The sequence below is a fragment of the Podarcis muralis genome, chromosome 13, assembly GCF_964188315.1.
Source record: "Podarcis muralis chromosome 13, rPodMur119.hap1.1, whole genome shotgun sequence".
NCBI lineage: Eukaryota > Metazoa > Chordata > Lepidosauria > Squamata > Lacertidae > Podarcis > Podarcis muralis.
This window is the reverse complement of record NC_135667.1, coordinates 14,331,915-14,353,636: the sequence shown is the minus strand read 5'-3', so window position 1 is coordinate 14,353,636 and position 21,722 is coordinate 14,331,915. Positions and strand designations below refer to the sequence as shown.

The window sequence follows — 21,722 nt, the reverse complement described above, 5'->3', positions numbered from 1 at the left end:
AAATCCTGTTCTTTCTGCTCAGTGAGTTCTTGTGTCTTCCTTTATCTCTGCTCAGGTGCATTTCTCCCCAGTTCCTTATAATGTTCCAAGAGGCCAACTGAGGCTGGCCCAGCAGTCTACGCCAGGCATAGGCAAGCTCCGGCCCTCCAGATGTTTGGGACTACAATTCCCATAATCCCTGACCACTGGTCCTGTTAGCTAGGGATGATGGGAGTTGTAGTCCCAAACAACTGGAGGGCCGGAGTTTGCCTATGCCTGGTCTATGCCATTGCTTAGTGATCCAGCTTGAAGAGGAGAAATGTGTGTCTGCTGCTGAAGAGGCATCATGGAGTAATGTTTCCTGAAAAAGGCACCCACATAATTGATTCAGGAGGCTACAAGGGGATGCTGAAGGCTTTATACCTTACAGTTGGAGGAAGGCATGGATGTGCTGAACAGATCGTGGCCAGCAGGTCTCCTCTACACTTTCCTTCCAACTCCTTTTCTGGTTTGAGTGCCGAAAAAGGAGCGTCAAGAGAAAGCAGCAATCATACCTGTTGCTCCCTATTGGCCCATGAGATCATTGTTTTCTGAGATAGTATAGCTAGTCGTAGTCGCATCATGGACTCATTCTTGAAATGCCGCCTGTGGGGATTCCAATCACGGCAGATGGTCTGGTTTGGTCTAGGGCAGATGGTCTGGTTTGGTGTGGGTCTAACCACTCTTTGAGCAAAGGTTGGAGGCTCAGAAATGCTATCCTGGGTTCTCTTTCAAGATCTACCTTCAGGAAATTTTCATGTTTAACTAGGTGGCAGTAGCAGCTCTTGCCAACATGCACTGCCCAGTTTAGGCATTCATAGTCAGTGAATCAGATATTTACAGCGGCATCTGTCACTCTGCCCTAGCCCACCCACGCTGGACATAGACGGGGCTTTCCCCTCCCCCCTGCAGCAAGGGCTCATGGGACAGATTTTTCCCATGAGCCCATAACACAAAGAGGGTACTGGGCAAAACCTAGCCCAGCATTGTGCTGCAGTCTATGGGCCACAGGGCCTCTGGGAAAAGGCATCCTGTGCTTATTGGGCACAGAATGGGGCTTAAGAGCATGTCAGCAATTTACGAATGAGTATGTTTCTGGCTCTCAGACAGATAAATTGTCTTTCTGCTGTCTTACATCAGTTCTACTTTAAAGGGGTACACTTGAAATTATGTCTGGCCTGCTGCTAAACAAATAAACAGTGCTAGCCCAGGACCTGGAGCCAGTTTTGTGAGTTACGTGAGTGTTCCGGGAAGCCATTGATGGGAATTAGTGCCCAATACAAAACACATGGTGATTTCCTTCCAGTAAATATGGTTATGATTGGTATGAATCAGTGATTTGGTACTCAGTGCCTTGATTGGTAAGTCCAATGATTTCCGAGACATGTCGTGAAGTTCCTAACATGAAATTCAGCTTTTATGGCTGCCATGTGCTGTGTCAACATCTTTATTGAGCTCTCCACCACAAACCCAAGCTCTTGTTCCAGATCAACCACCACCAGTTCAGAGCCCAATAGCACACATGTGAAATTAGGATATTTGAATCCAATGTGCATCATTTCACGCTTGCTAATGGTGGGTTGCAATTGCCATTTTATTGCCCATTCAACCAATTTGGAGTAATCCTTTGGGAGCTCCTTGCAATCAATCTTCCCGGACACATCAACTGTCTTTGTATACCTTTCTTTGTATACATCAGTATACCTGAAGGAGCATCTCCACCCCCATCGTTCTACCCGGACACTGAGGTCCAGTCCCGAGGGCCTTCTGGTGGTTCCCTCGTTGCGAGAAGCCAAGTTACAGGGAACCAGGCAGAGGGCCTTCTCGGTAGTGGCGCCCTCCCTGTGGAACGCCCTCCCACCAGATGTCAAAGAGAAAAACAACTACCAGACTTTTAGAAGACCTCTGAAGGCAGCCATGTTTAGGGAAGCTTTTAATGTTTAATAGAATATTGTATTTTAATATTTTGTTGGAAGCCGCCCAGAGTGGCTGGGGAAACCCAGCCAGATGGGCAGGGTATAAATAAATTATTATTATTATTATTATTATTATTATTATTATTATTATTAGGGCAGTAAAAAAAAAAAACCATAGCAGAGAGGTGGAAAAAATCATTGTAATACGGTCACTGTCTCTGACAGTGAATGTAGGCTCTCATCCATCCCTTAATTCCTCCCTTGCCCACCCAGCAACACAGGAGATCTTGTGTATACGTAGATTGAGCTTTCTAAATAACCAAGGACTCAGTTTCATGCTTGAATGAAGCCCAGTTTTATTTTAGCAAAGCTGTAAATTCAGGCATGGAAGAAGATAATCAAGAATATGTGCCTGTCAACCTTATCAAAACCTAATTAAAAGCTAGCTGGCTAAAAAGTTCCAACGGAAGCCTGGAGAAGGGAAGAGAGCCATATTTAAACAACTGAAGAGCCGTCACATGGAAGATGCAGCAAGCTTGTTTTCTGCTGCTCCAGAGGGTAGGACCCAAACCAATGGATTCAAAGCACAAGAAAAGAGCTTCTGTTTAATCGTTAGGTAGAACTTTCTGATAGTAAGAGCTATTTGACAGTGGAACAGACTACCTTGTAAGGTGATGGACAGTCCTTCGCTGAAGGCTTTTAAACAGAGGTCAGATGGTCATCTGTCATGGATGCTTTAGTTGAGATTCCTTCATTGTCGAAGATGGACTGGACCCTCAGGGTTCTACAGTTCTATTATTCTATTATTCAAAGCATTAAGTGTTTGGCAAACGCTGGTGAACCCTTCAAATATTGAGCTCTCCCAAGCTTTGCTACATTCTGATACGGATTTATGAATGTAGTGTCTTTTTCTCCTCTCTCTCTCTCTCTCTCTCTGTGTGTGTGTGTGTGTGTATGTTTCCTCTCCTCTCCTCTCCTCTCTTCTTTTCTGTTCCTTTTTTCCTCCATTCCTTCCTCCCTTCCTTCTTGAACCATCCTGCATGGGCAGGTGGCAGTGGAGGCTGCTTCCCTTGATTTGGAAACTAGTATAATGGAAACTAGCAAGCAAGCTGCAGACTGTTTTGGATCGACACGTTCTGGAGTTTTAAAGAAACACCACTGCCGTTGTTTTAAAGACAGAATTAAAGTTGTGTGACGTGCTGTGCAGAATAAAGAGAAACAGGACACATCACGAAGGGTGTAATTTGCATAGCACGCAGGAGGGAGCAGCCAAGATGGGGCCCAGCTTTGTAAATTGATCTGGGTAGATGAGCTTGAAGAGCAATGGCCAAGGCAAAGCAGGCTTCTTTCAGCAGCCTGGCCTGTTCCAACTGCTAGGCTTAAGCATGAGAAATGTAGTGGACAGGGAGACCCTTCTCGCAGGTGACCCGGATCCTCTTGATTTTGCTTTTCCCCTTGTACCTGCAGAAGACTCTGCGGAGGCCTTTCCCCCGGGTGCAGATGGTGATCGGGAAGAGGGTCTTGCTGGTCTGGTTCCCATCCAGGTTCTTCCCTCTGGAATTGCAGATGGAAGTCAGCTGCTGTTCGCTGGCATGGATGAAGGTGTTGCCTCGCTGGCAGTTCAGGTGTCTCCGCTGCATCATCAGGTTGCAGTAGGTGCTGTCATTCTGAAAGTCAGATTTCGGGTCGTCCTGGTGCCTCTTCAGGAAGTCAGTGTAAGATGTAGCCTGGCTCCATGGGAGAAGGGTGGTGGCCATGACGACGAGCAGGAGAAGAAGGGCCCTACGGTGAGGGCTCCTGGGAGACATGGCAGCGTCCTTTTGTGCTGGGTATCTGCAAAGGCAAGCGATAATAAAGCAACACACATGCTAAGCACTATATGCTAAAGCAGGAGTGAGGAACATTTTTTGCCTAGTGTGGACCAGATCCTGAGCAACCCCAGCCAAAGCTGGTCACTTTGACAGGTGGGCAGGGCAGCCCAGCTGTCAGTCACCTGACAATCCCTTTGCCAGGGAGCTACTTTGCAATCTGCCCCACAATGGCTGGGGCACTACTTGTGGGGAAAATGGCAGGGCCTTATTAGGCTGTGGAACTGGCCATTGGAAAGATTTCCCATGCAATATTTGTTTTTAAAATAGGGTTTTATATTCCATTGTGGTCCTTGCCTGACAATAATATACCCATTTTTTGTCTGTCTTTGTGCATCTGTGACCGTTTGGAGAGTGGGAGTTTGTTGCTTTTAAACTTGTGAATTCCAGAAAAGAGATCACGGACGTTATATTTTTCTGTCAAGGTATTTTTCCATAGAGGATGACAGGAGTGTCCCAAGAAGTCTGTGTGACCATTACGATCACCACATTGAACTGTCACCATGCTGTTGTCATCTTGTGTGTCTCCTAAACCTACAGTATCCTAGCTGACTCGTTTGTATAAAATGTTACTTTGTTGAAAGGCTGTGGGATGGAGGTTCCCCATCAGTGCACTAAAGGAAGTTGCCTTAGACCAAACCAGACCATCAGTCCATCTAGTTCAGTTCTGTCCACACTGACTAGTAACTGTACTCCAGTGCTTCAGGCAGGAGACTCCTGCAGCTGTAACTGGAGTATCTGATTCTGGGGACTAAGCACAGTTCCTTGAAGCACATGCTCTTGCATTGAGCTATGGCTCATGCTAGAAAGACAGGAAGGGGATGGGCCGAGGCTGCAGAGTGGGCATCCTAACCCCATCCTGGCAAATGTCATATTGTCGCTGCTGAGAGACCACTGCTGCCATGTCCTTCTCACCCCATTGCTGTCTCTATCATCCCTCTCCATTTCCAATCCTCTCAAAGCACAACAGAAACTGAACTATTTACCCCTTACAAAATTGCTGGTGAATTTTATTTTATTTTATTTACCTACAAATTGCTGTGGAAATGTGTAGAACTAAATTTAAGGTTAAAAAAATAAGAAACTAAGAGAACCAATACTGACAGATCCATCCATCTTTACCTCTTAACAGATGTTCACTGCCTTTTCATAGTCACATTTATAGTGCCTAAACTTGCAGTATTCTTGTGGGTCCCTTGGGGATCCTGGTGATTCAGAATATGAATGCCTGCATAAGCGATGCTAGTTTTATTCCTGGCAGGACCACCAAACCTTTAATGTGTGGAAATTTAGCAGGTGACATGCTTCCTTGCGTGGAGATAATGTGCTAGAAAGAACTTGACTTACTAGATTTTGGCAAGTCATGCTGTGAAGAAATGAATTTTCCAGCAGTAAAAAGGTGAGTGCACTAAACCAGAAGTGCTACCTTTTTAGGGACTGAGTAATTCATACAAAACAATATTTGCTTCTAGTGACAAGTGAGCTTCCACAGGATCAGTTCAGGGTGACTGAGGTGATTAAGCAGGACTATTTCTGTGAAAACATTAGGAAATAGCTTGGCTCAATCCAAGGCAAGCCAAATCAGCTCAGACCTTTTAATGTCCCTATTTTATATTTCAAACCAGATGACTCGAGTCCTTTGACATCTCCAGTTGCATTTCACCTCTGAGCACTACTCATGGGCAGAAACCAGGAGTTCTGGCTAGAGGGACACATGTGCATCTAAATCTAAAGGGCTTTCTCGGTCACACAGACTCATCCATTCCATTCCTAAACTCCATGAATCACTGATGGCTGTAGCCTTCTGGGGAAACAAGACACGATCCATTACTGCAAACTTACCCAACCTGTCAAGCGTCTCCCTTTTTGGCTTCCTCCTAGATGAATGAATGCAGCTGTCAACAGGGCTGAGGACTCCAGCAGGAACAACCTTCCTCTTCTCAGAGTTCCTGTTATATAGAGCTTGCAAGCCTGTTGTCATATGAAGAAGTTTAAGCTGTCCTATGAGTTCCCTGTTTAAGTAATCCTGCACATAGCAACTTTCTGGCAGAAGGTTGCTGAGTTATATAGCATGAAATTAGGTGGACAACCTACACCGCCATCTTTGGAAACGAATGTGTTCAGCCCTTCTTCATTATGATCAGTGCCTGACTTCAGGCAATCACCACCAGGATTTAGACCCAGGATCTGTTTTCCTGGGAAGCCCATAAGCATGACTAAAATGCTTCTGGCACAATGGAACACCATGACAGAAACCAGAGCACATAAAAATGCCATTTACCTTCCCACTGCATTGGTACATATTTATCTACTTGCACTGGTGTGCTTTCAAACTGCTAGGTTGGCACACGGGTGGCGCTGTGGTCTAAACCACTGAGCCTCTTGGGCATGCCGATCAGAGGGTTGGCGGTTCGAATCCCTGTGATGGGGTGAGCTCCTGTTGCTCTGTCCCAGCTCCTGCCAACATAGCAGTTCGAAACCTAGCTGGCCACATGACCTGTAAAGCTGTCTGTGGACAAACGCCGGCTCCCTTGGCCTGAAAGTGAGATGAGCACTGCAACCCCATAGCTGCCTTTGATTGGGCTTAACCATCCAGGGGTCCTTTACCATTTTTCCCTCTCTTTTTTTAAGGTTGTATAGTTACTTATCTCCTTGGCTCAGGGGTCGTATAACTCCATATTCTCTGATGAAAATAGAGACATCCCAAAGAAAATTGGGACATTCTGGGGTCAAATCTGAAAATAGGGACATTTCGAGGGTCTGCAAGCCTATGTGTAAACATGAAAAAAAAATGAGATAAAGGTTGGGTGTTGCCTTACTGTGCAAGGTAAAAAAGGTAAAAGGTAAAGGACCCCTGGGCGGATAGGTCCCGTCAAAGGCGACTATGGGGTTGTGGTGCCTCATCTCGCTTTCAGGCCAAGGGAGCCGGTGCTTGTCCACAGACAGTTTCCCAGGTCATGTGACCAGCATGACTAAACTGCTACTGGTGCACGGAGAACTGTGGCAAGTGCCAGAGTGCACAGAAACACCGTTTACCTTCCTGCCACAGTGGTACCTATTTATCTACTTGCACTGGCGTGCTTTCAAACTGCTAGGTTGGCAGAAGCTGGGACAGAGCAACGGGAGCTCACCCCGTCACACAGATTCGAACTGCCAACCTTCCAATCAGCAAGCCCAAGAGGCTTAGTGGTTTAGACCACAGTGCCACCCACATCTAACTGTGCAAGGTAGCATTCTGTGGGTGGGGGAGAAGATGAGAGAGGAGGATTGGAGGCTGCCTTGCTGTTGTGCATGGCAACATTAGCTGAGGGAGGGAGGCAGAAAGCAGCCTCAGTGCCATCTTTGTAGGTTGCCATGGCAGCTGCTGTGGCAGTGTAGCAGCCTCGGTAACTGGCAGGTGCAGTGGCAGGATTTGCTGCTCCTAGACTCTACTGGGATCCTGCCACCTGAAGCAACCACCTCAGGCTGCCATCCCTGATGTTAATCTCCCCTTACTGTGCCCTTGATCTAATTCTACCTGCACACAGTTGCTGCTTCCTTAAAAAGAAAGACAAAGAGAGGGCTGGTGTGGTGAATTGGTTAGAGTTTCAGACTAGGATGTGGGAAGCCAAAATTCAGAAGTTAGACTGGCCATGCTTTTCTCCTCATTTCATCCCCACAAAATGTTCCACAGCTGAATTTCTTCCAGTCACAAAGTTTAAAACTGGAGCAGCTACTGTCAGAGGTGGTGCTTGTAGCACTTGGCATTTGGCAGAAGTACAAATTGACTTTCTTTGGGCCCAATACCACATGGAGCAGGGGAGGCTAGTAACGTATTGGCCTGAATATAAGCCTCACTATCCCCCCAAATTCTGACCATAAAAAGTTCAAGTGTGGCTTATATTCGCGACCTTACGGTATGCAGCCAGGAGCATGGGGCAAACAGTGCTAGGAGAGCGGCAAAGTGACGCCCGCCCCATGCGTAGTCCCCCATCCTCTCCCCCAAGGCCGGAAGGGGGAGAGCGAGGAAGGGGAATATGCTGTCAGCAATGCGGATCCCACCCCCTACCCCAGTATGCAGCCAGGAGCAGCGGCTTATATTTGCATATGTTTTTCTTTTTTCCCTCTCCCTCCTCCAATTTTAAAGTTGCGACTTTTATTCAGGTGCAGCTTATACTTGGGCCAATATGGTATAATATAATGCTGTTGAATGGGGTGGGTGAAGACAGTCTGGGTTTCTTCAACAGATCAAGGCTCTTGTTGGAACGAGCTTCCAAAAAAGGAGATGCACCAACTTGTCCGAACCGCCTCCAGTTTCCCGATCTTTCCTGTTGAGCAAATGGCCATGATCTCCTTGGTCCTGCAATCGTGTTTTGTAACTGCCTTCTGTATGTGCTTCCAAACCACCAACCGACTAATAGATTGAGACACACATGTAGAGGGGATAGTAACCTCAAAGACCTGTTACCACAGCACAGGAGAGGGGGCCTCATCCTGTAATGTTTCACCAGGGGAATTTCACAAACAAGGACAGAGATGGGGTGGCCTTATTTGTTGTCTATGTATATTTGAGCTTTTATGGCCCACCTTTCTAGGATTGCATTTATTTATTTATTTTATCTAACAAAAAAAAGAAACTTTTTTGAAAACTGCTTTGAGGTTTTTTCTACAATCAAGTGGCGTGTAAATTTTATGAAATAAATAAATAAAATTCACAGACCGCCGAGAGAGAGAGAGAGAGAGAGAGAGAGAGAGAGAGAGCGCTCTCTGAACAGTTTACATAAAATAATATACTATTTTATACTTAAAGCTGCTATGGAACGGTGGGTTATTAAGTGGTCAATCAATTTTGGCATTTTCTTACACATACCAATCTAAAGTAGACCTGCCTACGATCAATGATGTAGAGTTCCAGAAAATACATAGATGCTTCCACATTAAAAGCACCCAAACCTTGCAAATGCGAAATGAACGTTATGTGGCACTTCTAAATGTATCAGTTCTAAATGTAGGAGGCAGCAGACCAGGAGGCTTCTCCAGCTCTTAATCGGTTGCCAAACATAAATGACGAGCTAGGAAAAAACCATAGCACGGTATACAAGCTTTTGGGTGACACAGCGCTCTTCTACTGGCTAGGAATTAAGGAAACAAAATGGCTCCAGGGAGGCAAGGCATTTTTTTTTCTGGTGGCGCCCATGCAAACTTCAGTTGACTAGAAATGCGACAGAAGTTCAATTTTGTACTCATTTAAAGACAAATCTATCAAGGTCCTTTGAGTTTACATGGCTGCCGAAATGGGTGTGGGAGCAACCAGGCTGGATGTAGGGCTGTCGACTTTTCAGCCAGGTGTTATAGCGATGCCTGCAAAAGATGCTTGTTCTATAGATATTTGCATGTGAACTGTTTCTCCCCAGACCATAAAACACACCATGTGCAGATTTTGGGTTTTGTTTAAAAGCTGAAAGAGCAGGTAAGTCCATTTCCACTCAGCATCCTCTGATCCTACCATGTCCAATTAGCAATATTTCATGGATGAGAGCCAAAGTAGTAATACACTGAGAATAGAAAAAGCTTGGAAAGGAGAAAGCAGGTAAGGTTGCTGCTGCTGATTCATTCTGAGTGAATTTATACCTCACTTTACAGTCCTAATGACACCTACATGCCTAGATGGTACAAACAAGCCCTCTCTGTTTTGGTTCCCGGGGTAATTTACAAGCTGACAGCCCCTCTGGAATGAAGGATCCCATCAGATCAATCATGTCCAAACAGCGCCTCTTCCTAGCAGCCTTCCTCCCATTTCTCTACCAACTTCCTCCAACAACATCTAAGCCAATGCCATTGGTTCCACAGCTCTATCTGCAAGAAGCAGGACACTTTTGTGCCTGGCCATTATGGTACTTCATTGGCTAGGGAGTTGACATTAGTACCCTGAAGAGAAAAGGAGCATTTGTGGTGGACACCAGCCAATGGCAGCACCCAGACGGGACGTGCAAACTCTGCCAGAATCCCTTGAGGAAGGGTCAGCTGCAGAAACTCCTTTTAGCTGGCATGGACTGGCAAGTACTTCATACATATCATCAGGATGTCAGCAGTTCCATTGAGAATTCGGATATGGATGTCACGAATTCAATGGCCAAGGAGGTGAAGAACAACTGGAAAGTAGGTTTGGAATTGGATAGGGTGGTGAACAAAACAGGGATGAAGCTGCCCAAGGCCTGGGTAGCCCTTGCAGGATCTCACTCCCAGATGACTATTTTTGCACATGAGAAATCTCAGGAGGACACTTATAGCTTTGTGAGGCAAGAGGTCTTCTGCGAATACTACAGGTGAGCAATATGAGCCCTCTACAGCCACAAGTGGCCACTCAGAGAAAGTAATGAGACGAGTACCCTTAATAGAGACATCCTTGTTCTTTGCAGCACAGTATATTATAAAGTCACAAGCATTTGGCAGAGAGAAATAGATAAGCATGCTTTAGGTGACGTGTAAAGTATTGTGTGCTTCCCCTTTTCTGAGTTGCAGGAAATTCAGGGAGGCCTTTACAAATGGAGGGAGCATATTTCAGAAGACAAAGAGCTGTGTACATACCATAGATTTAAAGCACATGATTTAAAGCGAATAATTCTGGGAGCTGTAGTTTACCCTACACAAAGCTATAATTCCCAGCACTCTTAATAAACTATAATTCCCAGGATGCTTCAGAACAAAACCCTGTATAAGCAAAGATATGTTTTTGTTCTCCTGTGGCAAGACTGAAGCACATAATAGTTCCAGAGCAAGTTATTTCAAGGCAGGCAACTGTTTCACAAAACAGAGACACTGCTTGCTTAGGATTCGAAAATATTAAAAGGATGTTCTTGGCAAATAAATTGATGGAATGTTCCACCCCCAAAATGCAGACCCCCTTGATATTAAAATTGGGTCTAATTTTATTCTACAAAGTTTCAGTGTCCATTGCAAATGCAACAAGGGAGAGCCCTCTTTCATTCCTCTCTTAAGGTGTAGCCTCAGAGAAGACAACCCATTCATCACTATTATTGCCAACAACCTCATGTATAGTGCAAAAATCATTTTCCAAATGCCATGTATTTAAACAACATTTTTAAAAATGCCCACAACACACCATTAAAAGTTTTGTCTGTGTCTAGAGATACCACATTTTTCTGAAGTCACAGTATATCATACTGAATGCCCTTTGGATCAAGTCAGCAATATTCCATTTGGGAATAAAGCCTGTCTGATCTAAGCAATAAATGCATTTAACATTTATTGGCAGTAACAATTTGCTGGCCGCATCCCTGACCATATATCTGAAGGAGCGTCTCTACCCCCATCGTTCTACCCAGACTCTGCGGTCCAGCACCGAGGGCCTTCTGGCAGTTCCCTCACTGAGAGAAGCCAAGTTACAGGGAACCAGGCTGAGGGCCTTCTCAGTAGTGGCACCCGCCCTGCGGAACACCCTCCCACCAGATGTCAAAGAAAACAACAACTACCAGACTTTTAGAAGACATCTGAAGGCAGCCCTGTTTAGGGAAGCTTTTCATGTTTGATGTATTACAGTATTTTAATATTTTTTTGGAAGCCGCCCAGAGTGGTTAGGGAAGCTCAGCCAGATGGGCGGGGTATAAATAATATATTATTATTATTATTATTATTATTATTATTATTATTATTATTATTAGCTATGCTGATGGGAGTCCAGTGACTTATGGACTCCACAAGCTTCTCTTCCCTCACACAAATGGAAGCCTGTGGGTGTGTGTCGTGTGGGCAACACTATAAACTTTGTTTATAGCACTATAAACAGCGGGTGGCGCTGTGCTCTAAACCACTGAGCCTCTTGGGCTTGCCAATCGGAAGGTCTGCAGTTCGAATCCCTGCAACGGGGTGAGTTCCCGTTGTTTTGCCCCAGCTCCTGCCAGCCTACCAGTTCGAAAGCACATCAAAGTGCAAGTAGATAAATAGGTACCACTCTGGTGGGAAGGTAAATGGTGTTTCCGTGCACTCTGGCTCCCGTCAAAAATTTATTGATTGAAATAAATCTACATTGAAATGCTGACAAATTTTCATGAGATGAGAAAGGCTAAGAAATGTGGGGAACGACATTAAAGAAGGAGAGAATGAGAACTGAAAGAACAAAAATTGACAGATCCTTCCTTTCCTTAGTTGAAACAGAGTAAAAATGGGTTTGTTATGTAAGTGTGTGTGTGTGTGTGTGTGTGTGTGAGAGAGAGAGAGAGAGAGAGAGAGAGAGAGAGAGAGAGAGAGAGAGAGAGCCAAAAAAGCAATATGATAGCCAGAAGGGAGAGGCATGGTTTATATAAAACCCAGTCTGGCACAATCCATGGATTTCTTCCTAGGAAAAAGTTGTGAAACTTTTGGCAAACTTTTCATTGGCTCAAAAGCACAACAGAGTGGTAAATCAGCAGCTTGATCTGTGTGGAGCTGAATCCAATACGGTCCCCCTGGAAAAAGTGAGTCCTTTTTGCATTCCTTTCTCTCCTTCCCTCTGCTGTTTTGCCTTTTCCTCATTATCTGAAGGAACCTGATTTGCATCTTTCTTCCATTGTCGTGTGGACCAGTTCTTGGATTCCTGTCTCCTGCCACACCCAGTTGCTGCTGTTTTCTTTCCTAACTGGTGAGAGAGAAAATGGAGGGTGAGACTGCCATAAGGATTCCAGGAACAGCACTAACTTTTAACCCCTCTGCCTATTTTCATCAGAGCACCAGGAATACCATGTGATTCGATTTAAACACACTGTGTAGCAAGTAGACCAAAGCTGATCCCACTGTTTTCTAGTTTTCCTGCAATGGACTTCAAATTCACATTCCTAACCTACAGAAACGGGTGTGGGTCAGGCATGGAGCAACCAGGATGGCGGTAGGGCTTCCAGTTTTTCAACCAGCTGCTGCAGCTGTGCCTGTAAGAAAGATTTGCACGTGAACTGTTTAACCCCATGCCTAAAAACACTTCATATGCAGATTTTGGCTTTTGTTCAAATGTTGAAAGAGCAGATCAATCCATTTCCACTCACCAGCCTGTCATCCTGCCCGGTCCAATTAGCGATCCTTATGCGGTGATATGCAAAACATAATTTTGGTTGCCTCCAGAATGTCAGCACAATTAAATTCATACAAGGCACACTGCAACCATGGTGCTGCAAATCTACTTCAAACACAATAATGGACTTTATGGGAAGTTGTGAATTAGGGTGGATTCAGGAGGAATGCTCTTTGCCATATAACCCCCTCCAAATAAATCAGAACAAATGCTCAATAAAGTTCAGGCATAGTGTTCCCATTACCACCTTAGAGAACAGTGAAGTTATTTTTTTCACTACTACATTTCACAGTTCTGCCACCACCTCCTTGATGTTCACATAGGCTGTTCATTTCTGTTTCTGTACTAACCAGGGGGTATTGATGGGGGTAGGGAGCGGGTGGCGCTATGCTCTAAACCACGGGGCCTCTTTGGCTTGCTGATTGGAAGGTCGGCATTTCAAATCCATGTGACGTGAGCTCCCTTTGCTCTGTCCCAGGTCCTGCCAACCTAGCAGTTTGAAAGCATGCCAGTGCAAGTAGATAAATAGGTACCACTGCGGCGGGAAGGTAAACGGCTTTTCCATGCGCTCTGGTTACTGTCATGGTGTCCCGTTGTGCCAGAAGGGATTTAGTCCTGCTGGCCACATGACCCGGAAGGCTGTCTGTGGACAAACGCCGGCTCCGTCGGCCTTAAGCGAGATGAGCAACCCCATAGTCACCTTAACCGTCCAGGGCTCCTTTACCTTTACCTTTTTTATTATTGATGGGGGTGAGGGATGTGATTCCCATGTTCACATTTTTGCTAGAGAAAAATTAGGAGTGACTTAAGGACTCCTTTTGGCATGAAGCTGGGTTGAGAAACAACACCTCAATTTATAACAAAGTGCAGGATACACAATGCATTTTGGGTAACGTCCTGTGAAAACACAATAAAAACATGACACTGGTAATACAGTGAATGCAGTGATTGGGAACGTGGCCACAGTCTTGGTCTAAGCATTGTGCCAGCAAATCAGGATGGATTTTCAATAAACAGCTCATCTGGAAGAGCCCATGGTGTGAGACCCCTATTCATATCTGAAACTCAGGGCTGCCATTGGAGCACCAGACTCCTTCCTCCTGCATCACATGCCCATCCTCCTCTGAATCACCTATAGCCTTACTGCAGGGGGAAGGGGAATGACCTGTTCAGCTATCAAAGCAGTACCCCTCTCTTCTCCATGTCTATGTCCGATTTATATGAATGCTTATTAGAATTTGCACATCACATCTGTTCTGGGCACAGAGGGAGAGGTTGTGTTCACTGTGCAAATGCCAGGTTAGCAATTCTGTCACCGCACTGCCCTCTCGTGGCAAAAATAAGGACACACAAATTGTTCTACTAAAAACTGTATACTGTATCCGCTGCGCTTGTGGGCTGTTATATGTAGGCAGTACCACTTGTGCAATTAGGACCAGAATCTCTGAGCATAGGTCCAAAATACATAACATATGTTTAGACGCCCCATTAGTCCAGCATTTCCAGCAAGCAGCCCATACAGAGAATAATCTGAGTTTTTTTAATCTTGTGGACCTTTAAAAAGCAACCTTTTAGAACTGTAGACATACGAAGAGCCTTGTTACAGAAAGAGTATAAATTAATATTTCAATTAGGAACCTTATATGCAAAGGGTTTGAATACTGAATTTGATCTAGAATGCTATGTATGAGTGTACTGTTGTTTGGCTGTAACAGAAAAGTGATGCTGCAGCTTTAACCATGTAATCATGTGATGATTGATTCTATACTCCTGTATTGTATTTAACTGCTTGTTATGAGTCTGAACACTTGTTGTGCCTGTGAATACTTTCTTTATCCTGAGCAAACCATTTTGTATGATTGGGTAAGGTATAGTATAAGACTTATCTTTTCTAATTTTTATGGTTTACCACACATTGTAATTGGAGTGCTATTTTGTATCATGCAGCTTTTCGGACTGATGAAGTGTGTAGCGAAACCTGTAATAAATCCGGAGAACAGGTCTCTTTTTGCCCACTTGCGTTATTCTCACCAGGGTGGTGGCTTTGATTTGCCTTCCCGTGATTGATCCATGTACCCGGCTTTGTGTTTCCAACTCAAGACCTATTGAAGAACATCTCATCCAGCTCAATCTTTGAAAAACAGCTTTGAAAAACTTTTTCATACTCTCCAGAGTGCTACCCTTGCCGTTGTGGCAGTATGGGGTTGCCGTTCTGTGATTGGACTTACGCTACTTGTTGAATGGTTCATTTATCCAGTCCGTATAATGTTTAGTGTACATGTAATTTGTTAAGATAGAGTTGTACACTTATCCACTCCATGTTTACATTATCTCCAGGCTTTGTCTTGCACATGGCACCTTAGTATGTTTGTTTTTTGAATGGTTATAAGTCTATCTCTATTCTAGCTATTATTCTAGTAAATTTGGTTTTATGCTTATAAGCCAGTTTGTGGTGTTGTTGTTGTTTTGTTGTTTCTTTATCTGCTGCCATAACTTATTTTATGCATTATAATATGTATTATGTATTATATTATGCATTATAATTTATATTACAATCCTAGGTGCTAGGAAGAATGAGGCTGTTCAAAGACATCTGCTGCCTATTCCTTGCAGTCCTGCTGGTTGATCTACTCCCTGAGTCATCCTGCGGCAACAACCCCCGCTATGAGAAGTTCCTGAACCAGCACCGAGACGAGCCCAGGAGCCGCTTCCATGACCGATACTGCAACACCCTCATGAGCAGCCGTGGCCTCACCAAACCCGAGTGCAAGGAGGTGAACACTTTCATCCACGGCTCCAAGCGGCAGATCCGGGCCGTGTGTGCCGAAGGAGGGCTTCCCTCGGGGGAGCTGCGGAAGAGCCGGCAGCACTTCAGAGTCACCACTTGCACGCTCCGGGGGGGCTCCACTCGCCCACCGTGTGAATACAAGGAGAACATTTCGCCCAGGTACATCGTCATTGGCTGCGAAGGCGGCTGGCCGGTGCACTATGACGAAAGCCAGATTGTGACCTCTCTTTGAAGCACCATTGGTAGACCTGAAGGAATCTCTCTTCCCTGTGTATTCATCAAATTCTGTATCCCAGTACCCCAGTCAAAACAAAGCCCAAGTACATGAAATAGCTGTGTTCACATTAATCCATTGAAACCTTCCCTTTCCTCGACTTTTCCTTCCCTCTTTATTTCTCACCTCCCCCATTCTCAAATAGATTGTAAGCTCACTGGGGCAAGGAGTCGCCTTTAATGTTTGTTGCTCTGCAAAGCGCTGTGTATACGGATGACACTGTTTCAACGCTAATATTGTCATTGTTAATCATGGCCACCACCATGGGATCAAGATTGAATTATATGCAGATTAGGCCCACTGAAATCAATAGGGCTTCACTGAGTCATCACTGGTATTCCAAACAGTAAGGAGACTACCCTAAATATGAATGAGACTGAATCTGATCCAACAAGTTTACACAGTGGTACCTCAGTTTTTGAACGTCTCCGTTGATGAACATTTCGATTTTCGAAATGCTTCAGTTTTCGGATATGCCTTGGAAGTCGAACATGCAACATAGCTTCCACTGAATGCAAGATCCTGTGGCCTAGCTGTCAGGTATTGAGTTTTTGGTTTTCGAACGTTTCAGAACTCAAACCGTCTTCCGGAACAGATGACGTTCAAAAACCGAGATACCACTGTAATATCATTTTACAGAAATAAGTGACAATGTGCTGGAATATACTGTATTCAGCACATGTGAATGGGAAGTATCCTGGCAGCGCTACGAGTTACCATGACATTATTGAATCCTATCGCTTTGAAGAATTTCTTGCTGCTGTTTGCTTTATTTCTGTACTTTTGTGTTTGGTGTTATAATGATTGTGATGTTTTATTTTCAATGCTGTTGTGATTATTGTGAGCCACTGCTCACAATATATATATGCTACACATATATTGGCTGCACATGTAAAAAGAAAAGTAAGGACTATATAAATACCTTACAACCTTACAAACCTTTTTTATTCATTATCTTTGAATTAGAAGTGAATAAAACATTGCATATGAACAAATTAAAGGCTCTCAAGTTTGTTTCTTAATCATTCATTTTGTGGCATATATTTTCACCCAGATCTAGTTTTTCTTAGTTGATGACATTCAGGACAGCCATCAGTCAGGTTTCCAGTCACAGAAATCTGCTATCATCAAATCCACTTTTTCTGTGCTGGAGAACACTCAACCTTCTTCCCATCTTTCAATGTTCTTAAACACTCCTGCTCCCTCTCGGATTTAGGCATACTAGTTTAGGAAATCTTAATTTAAACATTTTTCTATAACCAGGCTTTAGGCGGATTAACATTCTATGTCCTTTTAAATGTGTTTGTGGTAAGGGGGGTTATTGTTTTGTTTTGTTTGTTTTATTATGTATTTTGTGTTCTCATTTTGTATCTTTATGTTGTAAACCGCCCTGCGATCTTCAGATGAAGGGCGGTATACAAATAATAGTAGTAGTAGTAGTAATAATAATAATAATAATAATAGTAATAATGCACAAATCCTTTTTAGCTTTTCTTTTCCATCCATTCATCTTAGTACAGATGGGACCCAACTGGCCTTCCAGATATTGCAGGACTACAGCTCCCACAATCTTTGGCCATTGGTCATTCTGGCTGGGGCTGATGGGAGTTGGAGTCCAACAACATCCAAAGAGCAGCAAGTTAGGAGAAGGCTGACTTTGTGGAAAAGTGATGCAAACTTGGCAGCTGGCTTGATTGCAGTCTCCTTGCTCCCAGGAAGCAGTTCTCCCTGAGGCTGACAAGCCAACAAAGCCAAACTGTGTTGGAATTCCCTATTCCTATTTGGAAGTTCCACCCAAGCATTCCAAGGAGGTTCAGTCAGAGCCCTTGGGCACTGTTGCTATTGAAAGAATATTGATTCTTGGCCCCCTACTATATGAGAACATGGGACAAGCTAGCAGCACATCACTCAATGACGAATATTTGAACGAATGTGCTGCAAATTCCTCAAATTCACATCAAAGGGTTCAGAATTCCTGAATGACAGGGAGAAAGCGAGAAACCAAGAGGGATTTTGAAAAAATCCAGGGCTTAATAAGAGACAGGGCCCATCCCATAAAAAGCAACAACACAGGAAGTTGCATTAGGCTGAGTCAGAACTCTGGTCTATCTAGTTTAGTATTGTCTGCACCAAGTGGAAGTCATTCTTGAGGGTTTCTGACAAAGGTTTCTCCCATCTATACCTGGAGATGCCAGTGAATCTAAGCAATTCAGTCTCTTAAGCTTAAGCCAAGAAATAGTATTCTCTATGAAATTCAATATCAATATACGTATCAAGGCTTTGAGTTTAGACCACTGAAGAAACCCAGAAAAATACCTTGGGAGTGTGTTACCTGCAAGCCCCAGTAAAAGGGCCCCATTGGGGGCGAACAGCGGCCTCTTGATTACTTGGACTGCCAGAGTGAAACAGGTGCAAAATGCCAGCACCTTGTCTACAACTTTATTAACATCCATCTACAACTTCACTAGCATCTCTCGGTATTGTGAACAACATTGAAATTACCTTTTGTTGGTATCTTCATGAACTTACCCAAAAAGATAAAGAAAACAAAAGGCTGAGCTAAGTACTTGAAAAATCCATTGAAATAAGATATTATAAGTTCATCTTAGGTTGGGTAGTTCGTAAGTCTCTTTGGCTTTGCATAAGTTTTTGTATTTTTCTCAGAAGATTGATAAAGAATGGGGGGCCACCAGGGGGCGCATTGGAAGATGGCTGACAATAACATCTCTCCGACCCACACGAGGTAATTAAGAGGCTGCTATGAGAAGTATGCAGCCTTCCCGGGCCCCCCAAGGGGATGGGGGGGACTGCCTTGCCAGCGGTGTCCATAATTCACCCCCGGATTCGAAAGAAGGGGGTGCGGACACTTGGCACAAGACCTCATGTGAAGTCGGCTCTTCCTGACGCTGTCTCCAATCAGCACACTGGTTCGCTTTGGCTCGAAATATATAATTGGAAATACATAATTAGAAAGAAGCTAAAGCACATACATCAAGCGAAGATCAGCGAAGATCGGGAGTAAAGACTGCTGATTAATGGATCTCTGTGAGCGGAGCGACGGGCGGGACAAATAAATCAAGTGATGAATCACCATTAAAAGACTAATATGTTTGGAGTGAAACGGAAAGGGGGTGGAGGAAAAAACTTTTCTTTTTTTTTTGCCTTATGTGAGTATTAATAACCCTCCACCCCAGAGAGAAGAATCGTTGCAATTTATTAATCACAAGCAGGAATTCAAGAACTGTGTGGAGTGAATTATTGATCAAAGAGAGGATTGGTAAACATCGGAGAACGGAGGAAAATTTTATGACGCAGTTTCAAATGGCGTCTCGCCAAGACAGGCTTGCCTAAGAAGGACGGGGGGAGGAGGACCAGGGTCATCGGAATGCGAATGGTTATCGGAATGTGATCTAGACCTGGCAGAGCCCTCTGAGATATGTTTGGCAAGCCTGGGGGAATCAACGGACAGACTGAGGGAAAGTTCTTTACGGAGATGTGGAAATGGCGTCTGTCCTTATGTGATATGATTTTTGGAGAGTGTAAAACCCACACAGAGGATGTTTGTTTTCAACCCGCTTGTGAAGATTATCAGAGATTGCAAAGAAAGGAATATATTATAAGAACAAGAAGATGAGGAAAGTAACAAAGAGACTATCTGGACAGAACTGGATAGAACTGTCTAATTAAAGCAGCAATATAAGTGATGTTTGGACCCCTTTTCGGAGCTTGAAGTATGGGTACCCCAACAAAAATTTAAAAATCTGGCTGTATAATTTGGAACTAATGTGATTTGGAAATAATGTGATTTGATTGGCCTGTTAATAAAAAATATATTTTAAAAAAAAGAAGATTGATAAAGAATGCATAATCATTTTAGTAATTACACTGGTACCTCGGGTTACATACGCTTCAAGTTGCATACGCTTCAGGTTACAGACTCCGCTAACCCAGAAATAGTACCTCAGGTTAAGAACTTTGCTTCAGGATGAGAACAGAAATCGTGCGGCGGCGGCACAGCAGCAGCGGGAGGCCCCATTAGCTAAAGTGGTGCTTCAGGTTAAGAACAGTTTCAGGTTAAGAACGGACCTCCGGAATGAATTAAGTACGTAACCAGAGGTACCACTGTATTGTGTGTGTATTAGTCACCAATGTGTTGCATGAGTCGTACTACAAAAGGGAACACAGCTCTTTCTATCTGGGGCAACAATTAAGATGAGGCCACCATCTCATTGTGTTGTTTTGGAAAACAGAGCTCTAAGACAATGGGATTTCACGTTTCAACATGCCCTACTACTTTGAATATGAGACTGTCGCTTGTCAGTAATTACTGGGAAGCATTGGGATAGGAATTGATTTCGACACAAATCACTTCCTGGTCTCTTCCATCTGCCCTCTTTGCCCTGCCTAGCTGCTTACTGTATAGAAAGCTCCTTGTTGACCAGACTCGGAGGCAACTAGCTCCTTCCAACCGGAGTGTGATCCATTTCTTTGACGTGGAGCTGAACCCAGTGGCAGGTAAGTGAAACCTTGCCCAGTGCTACATCCAGGGCTTTTTCCAGCCATAACTCAGTTCCAGCACCTTTCAGGTGGACACCAGAGGCGTAGCATGGACAGGGTGAGACTGGCAGGGTGGCAGGAAGACGCAACAGGCATGCACCCTTCCAATCAGTCCAACTGGGCTGATTGGAAGGATGTTTGTCTGCCCTGCTGCATCCTCCTCGACTGCTGCTAGGCACCATTGCCAATGTAAGAGAATGAGGGAGGGACATCCATTAATATGTGCATGCAGCTGATGGGCATAGCATGAAATTTGAAGGAGGCAGGAATGGCTCAGGGTAAAGGCCAGATTGTAAGGTGATATAGGGTGAGAGGTGAACTACATGGGGCCAAATGAGATGTGGGAGATCTGTGATCAGGACCTCCCATGCATGTTGTTGTGGCGATCATACAGGGTCCCCAGATGTTTCACCATCTATTGATCCCTGTGCCACCACTTTATTTCTCACTGCCACCACCCAGGCCCTACCTGGTATAATACTGAGTCCAGTCAGGGTTAAATTGGAACATAAACTTTTGTTTATTTATTGAAGTTTAACAAGCGTGTGGTTTCATAAACGGTATCAGTCAATTACAAACACGGGGTGCCTATCCAGACCTATAACTTGCACTACCTGCTCTCACTCACTAACCCACCTCTCAGATATTTACTTGTCTTCCTGGCCCCTAAATATTCCTGACTCAGCTTATTTTGCTACACTTACTCAACCTACCCACAGACTCTATCCCAATTCACTCCCACTCCAACCAACCATCCAACTCCCAACTAACTCCTCCCTTTACCCCTCCCAAAGCTGGTTTTATAGTCCCTCTGACTCAACCACTGGGTCCTGATTGGGTCACCTGTTTAACTATTTCACCTCCAGCACTCTCATATGTTAACATCACAGTTGCTCACTTGAAGGTAACAGCAATCACTGCACCACATTGGCTCTGTAATTAGCAAATAAGAATAATAATTTATTATTTATACCCCACCCATCTGGCTGGGTTTCCTCAGCCACTTTGAGTGTCTCCCAACAGAATATTATTATTAATAATAATAAAAGCGATAAAACATCAACATTAAAAACTTCCCTAAACAGGGCTGCCTTCAGATGTCTTCTAAAAGTCAGATAGTTGTTTATTTCCTTGACAGCTGATGGAAGGGTGTTCCACAGGGCAGGCACCACCACCGAGAAGGCCCTCTGCCTGGTTCCCTGTAACCTCACTTCTCACAGTGAGGGAGCCGCCAGAAGGCCCTCGGAGCTGGACCTCAGTG

At 44.3% G+C, this 21,722-nt stretch overlaps 2 pseudogenes across 2 annotated transcripts; one reads left to right on the top strand and one right to left on the bottom strand.

Moving 5' to 3' along the window:
- Window positions 1-2,265: 2,265 nt before the first annotated feature.
- On the bottom strand, window positions 2,266-5,776 carry LOC114589647 (ribonuclease pseudogene; annotated as a pseudogene). Its single transcript, XR_013390550.1, has 2 exons — window positions 5,645-5,776; window positions 2,266-3,767 (listed from the first exon to the last, which is right to left on the bottom strand). The product of XR_013390550.1 is annotated as a ribonuclease pseudogene (transcript).
- A 6,296-nt stretch (window positions 5,777-12,072) lies between these two features.
- Window positions 12,073-16,877, top strand: LOC114589648 (ribonuclease pseudogene; annotated as a pseudogene). The gene is made up of 2 exons (XR_013390350.1): window positions 12,073-12,255; window positions 15,404-16,877. The product of XR_013390350.1 is annotated as a ribonuclease pseudogene (transcript).
- Window positions 16,878-21,722: the final 4,845 nt, after the last annotated feature.